The sequence below is a fragment of the Ascaphus truei genome, chromosome 4 (assembly GCF_040206685.1).
Source record: "Ascaphus truei isolate aAscTru1 chromosome 4, aAscTru1.hap1, whole genome shotgun sequence".
NCBI classification, from domain to species: Eukaryota; Metazoa; Chordata; class Amphibia; order Anura; family Ascaphidae; genus Ascaphus; species Ascaphus truei.
In genome coordinates, this window is record NC_134486.1 from 237,084,273 (window position 1) to 237,090,347 (window position 6,075).

Sequence of the window (6,075 nt, forward strand, 5' to 3'; positions counted from 1 at the left end):
CTGGACTGGCAGTGGACCGGCGCTGGCGCCAGCTGAATTGGAAATACTATGGTGAGTACTGTATTGTTGCCGTATTATTTTGGTGGGGCTGGCTGGGTACTTCTTTAGGGGGCTGACAATTACTGTACATTAAAACTTTTCTTTTTGTTTTTCCTCAGAAAAGAAAATGGCTAATGGGGGGATTTCGATGGATAATATTGTACTATATGCTGATGTTTTCCGGACGTACAGTATACTGTGTAATAAACCCGAAAAAATAAAACTATGCATTTATTCTACATGTTCAGTATCGTTTCATTATGTGTCTTCTACAGTATACTGTACAGTGGTATACAGTGCCTAACAGCTATAGGCACAATGAATTTTATTTCTAGGTGCCCTAGAACAGAAGTTCCCACGCCAATTGTCCGTGAACTTAACCAAGGCCCTAAGTAGTTCCCACGCCAATTGCGCGAATATAATTTAAAATAATCCGTTCTGTTGGTCTGAGCGGGTTGAAATTCACCTCATGCAGAAGGACCCTTGCCATAGTGGCTAAATATCAGCCTTCCACGACCCCCGGAACCGGAGATACCAAAAGACAGTTTAAAAGCACATTATCAAAGTGGCTTTTTTTTCTGCCATGCAAGTCAATGGCAGAAACCTAAACTTTAACATTACCCTGACTCCGTTCTGTTGCCACGAGAGGGTCGCAATTTGCCATGCAATCCTGCCGCAACTAGGAGACTATATGGTGACCGAATCTGAGCCCTCTAGGTTGAACAGAACCGGAGTTGTGGGTTCCAGGTTTCTGCTCATTCTGACTTAGCCCTTGTTCCCACGCCAATTGCCTAGTTCCCACGCCAATTGCGCGATCAGGCAGTAAAAAACAGTGCAGCAAGCCTCGACATTTGTTACTCTGTCAAAGGAGCAAATGGAAACAATGTGAGACCAATGAATATTAATTTATAATATATATACAGTATACAGTATTTATATATATATATAGAAAATCTACTGTTTGTTTTTGGTGCATGGGGCACAGGGAGTTAAAGTGACTTGCTTTTTATGTACTGTATTTGGGGGTTGTATTTGGGGGTTTATTCATCAAATTATTATGATGAACTGCCTTTTGAAATTACAGTGCTGTTAACTATTTCAGCCACACACCTCCAGAGTCATTCATTTTCTGCAGTTGCAGTACTTTTGTCATTGTGTTTTTAATCCCTCCCTAGCCAAGCGTCAATCGGCTGAGTCACCCTATCCTACCAACCCCCTCTCTCCACTGGGTCGTTAATCTTCTGCATATTGCCATTGTGTTCTTAATCCGCCCATAGCCGAGCTACAAAGACTCAGTACGCCTGCGTCTAATCACACCATCCCCCTCTCCCAACACTTAGAGGCCTGTTTTGTTAACGGTAATGCTTTGGAAAATCCCCTCTAGAATTTGAAATGTAAATCTGATGTGAACAGCACTGTGAGAATTGAGAGTAAACTGATATTTCATCACGGAGAAATAAATACAAAGATAAAAGTAATCATGAATAATACATACAGTACTGCAGCCTTTATTAAATTCTTCTGGCAGATTGGAATCGGAGAAACATTTACAAAACATTCTTATTCATTGGTGCACTGTAGGGGTGGCTGTCAATGATTATGATTTGCAGGAAAGTGAATAAATATTTATTTTATTTTATCAGGAACCAAAAAATACAAATATAAAAAATAACCAGGAATAATACATAATGCAGTCTTTATTAAGTTCTTTTGGCAGCTTGAAATTGGATAACCATTTGGAAAACATTTGGAAAGCATGGGGAAACATGAGTAATGCACATTTATAAGAATATTATTTAATACTACAGTATATACAGTACTGTAATGTACTGTATAATATATACTATATACTGTATAGTAATATTATTTTTTCCGTCTTTATCTTTTCCTCATTCTGTCTGCAGTACACTAGTTCATTGAGAGAGGAGAGGTTTTGTGTACATCATCACTGCTGTTTATATACTGTACATTTGACTGTTCAAGCAGATTTGACTGTACACAACACCCCCACCTCCCCCTAGGCCACCCTTTTTCCTGAAACGACAAGAAAACCAAAAATTAGTGCAGTTACTGTACTGTACTGTATGTGCGTACTGTACTGTATTATGGCATTGTGTGATGTGTAGAACTACTGTAGGTGGCTGGTGCAGCTTTCTCTGGAAAGAAAAAAATTGAGCAGTTAGTAGGCAGTAACTGTACTGTAGTACTGTCAAACTAGACTACTATATACTGTAACTACTGTATACTCTGCTACAAAAACAGAACAGGTAGCGCTGACTAGATAGACAAAAAACACAATATGAGACCTTATATGGGAATGTTAGCCACACATATGGGGCTGCCTAGAATACTAAAACTGACCCCCTGGTCAGAATGGTAGAAGAGAAAAGAGATACGTATTTCAAAGGCGCCAGATGGTAAAGGATATATATCACACCAGTTGGAGGGCCAGTATAAGGCTCCGGACGGATGGGTTGTACTTGAAAGAAATAAAAACATAAACACAATACATAGCGTAATATTGTATGATAAAAGGACAAACAACATATAATACACACACCATATAAGACTAATGACTATCAGCTGAGATCGAGAGGTGAAGGATTAATTAAAGAACATTTAATAAAACATATACTAAAACAATGGACATATGAAAAATAAAAAATACATATAAAATATATTGGAAGGACAAATGAATTAAGGACCAGCACACTACAACACCAGGTGGACTGCCCACTCACCGGACAGGAGATTAAAACAGACGGTGGATAATTTCGAGAGTATCCCCTCTCTGCTGCTCACACAGCTACTGCACCGGATCAGATCTGTAGGTGGAGAGTTGCACACGCCAGCCGGCATGTGTGCATGTAGCCTCTCTCAGCGCTCAATGGAAGCCGTGCAGGTAGTATCAAATTCGCCACAGCAGATTTGCTTGTAGTGATACTATGGACGTCGGCTGGTAACAGCTGATTCGCCTCCGGATCTGCTCAGGAAAGTGGAAACAGACCTGGTGCCACAGTAGAAGTCCTAAAATGCCACCCTACGCATTTCGAAAGCATGCTGCTTTCTTCCTCAGGGGTTCTACAATAGTGTCCAATCGCTCCTTTGACAGAGTAACAAATTCGAGGCTTGCTGCACTGTTTTTTTACTGCCTGGTCGCGCAATTGGCGTGGGAACTAGGCAATTGGCGTGGGAACTGAGGCAATTGGCGTGGGAAATTCTGTTCTAGGGCACCTAGAGATAAAATTAATTTTGCCCCTAGATGTTAGGAACCCCCTCACTTCACCCCAACAGGGTCCGAGCAGTAATGGCGGCGAGAAAGGGTCACGCCGGCGAGGAGCGTAATGGCGGAGAAAGCTTTGAACCGGCTAAGTCAGAATGAGCAGAAACCTGGAACCCACAACTCCGGTTCTGTTCAACCTAGAGGGCTCAGATTTGGTCACCATGTAGTCCTAGTTGCGGCAGGATTGCATGGCAAATTGCGACCCTCTCGTGGCAACAGAACAGAGTCAGGGTAATGTTAAATTTTAGGTTTCTGCCATTGACGTGCATGGCAGAAAAAAAAGCCACTTTGATAATGTGCTTTTAAACTGTCTTTTGGTATCTCCAGTTCCGGGGGTCGTGGAAGGCTGATATTTAGCCACTATGGCAAGGGTCCTTCCGCATGAGGACCAGGCGAATTTCAACCCGCTCAGACCCACAGAACGGATTATTTTAAATTATATTCGCGCAATTGGCGTGGGAACTACTTAGGGCCTCGGTCAAGTTCACGGACAATTGGCGTGGGAACTTCTGTTCTAGGGCACCTAGAAATAAAATTCATTTTGCCCCCAGATGTTAGGAACCCCCTCACTTCGCCCCAACAGGGTCCGAGCATGTACTGTACTTTAAAATAAATGAAATATGCAATTTTACTATTACTGCGCGCGCACGCACGCACGCACACGCACTCACAGACTGTGTACTGACGAAGGTTGAACCGCAAAGGTATTAGACTTCAAAGACAACAGCTCGCAAACGCCCCCATGAGTTTTTACACGGCATTGCAGAATTGCAGACAGCGGGAATAAAATGCTTAAATCACGGGTGCGAAAATAACGCAATACACTCCGGGTGAAAACGACACAAAACCGCACATAACCGGGATAATCTGAAATTCGCGGAGCTAGCCGAGTTAGAATAAAGTTTGTCGCCACTGTACATGTTACATTTCCCAAAATGTTAACACCATTCCAAAGTATACTTCTTTGGATTCACATTTTGTTCAGAATCATTCAACACAATGACAATGTTCCTAAGTAAATTTTTATTTCATTGACGTTACTTAATAATAATGATCATGATCCTTTATAACAACTGTCAACATATGAACATAAATGAAGTATACATTTACATACGCACACATTTCATCAACATCGTGTGTGTGTGTGTGAGTTCCTGTGTTTGTGTGATGCCTGTATTTTACCTGAAATAATATTAACCTACATAATAATGTTGTTTTTATCATCGGCATCACCTAGCTATGTATGTGTTTAACGTTTAATAATAACACTTAACTATAGTTAATCGTGTGAATGAAAAGTACACACAAATGTTCATGGTTTAATGATCTGTACATAACATTCATTATCTCATGCATGTTAGGTTAGCACTACAACCTAGGTGATAATATAACATTCACACGACTAAAAAGTTTCTATAACCTCCCTATTTTTATTGTGTACGTTCAGATACAATGTCTACGAGTTGTTATGTACCATTTACATTCTTTGACAAATCACACGTGAGATTATAATATATAGTAGATTAATGTGTTTGCTGAGTGATATTGTTGGTTGCATATATCACATGGCAATACATATAATGTTAGTAGAAAATAAAAAAATATCAATATAAGTTCTAACTTCAGTGCTTAGCAACATCATTATGATAATTAAGTGCATAGTAAATATTTGCACTATAGGATAACATTACAGTACAGTATGTAGTGATTGTTAATATGCGCACCAATCATTGCAAGCATTGTTACATATTTATTATAATTGTTGTTCGCTAGTCATCACAATAATCTAATACAACGATTGGCCCATCTGAAATCATACATTGGTCCCATGTATTCATCCTCGCCATCTATGAAATACAGAAAACACATGATGTTCAAAGATTGAACATTTATCTATGTTTCAGCATGACAACGCTTAACACATCTCTATATGATTGTGGATATTCACGCATAAGTAACGTATATGTTTAAACTGCAAGGATCAAAGTAAATATGTAGAAAAATCTCATTTTTCTAATGCCGGTGTTCGCATTACTACTGATGTTTGTTCCGGTGCCTGCATAAATAATAATGTGCGCGCAAAACGTCTGTTGTGCGCGCACGTCACGAATGTGTGGACTAACTCTTAGCGCATGCGCAAAATTATGTGTACGCTGTGCGTTCAATACATGTCCCTCCATGGTGCTGCTAGCAGTACGCATATCATGGCAGAAAGTTATATGGGAGCGAAACAATTTCACTTCTACACACGTACATATCTAAACTTTGTAAACGGAATTGTGCCCACGGTCAAAACAGACGATCAGCCAATGAGCGAACAAAATACGTGTGACATCATGTGAAGGCAACATGAAATGCATGCAAACACCCGTCCCACTGAATGAACATTGGCCTCCAGCGCTGTGCACGCACCGCCCCCCCTTAGCGCACGCATGGCACACTGCACTGACCCTAACAATAAGCTACGGGCACAGCCAATACTGTTTCACGCGTCCACGTCTGTTGGGGGGGGCTTGCATCGGTAACCTTTTTAAAGATGCCTTGGGACATGAACACGTTCCCACGTCACATGTGGGCGACACATTGTTTTTATATGTTGAATGCTAAACAATGAGGTGTGTGTGTGTTACAGTTAGTGTAACATTTAGAAAAAATGAATGATTTAGGACTCCGTCCCCAATGTGTACTCCTGGTTCGTCATGTAGTCTATTGTTATAGGAAATAATCAATTTGTGAACGCTCCATGTAAGGCT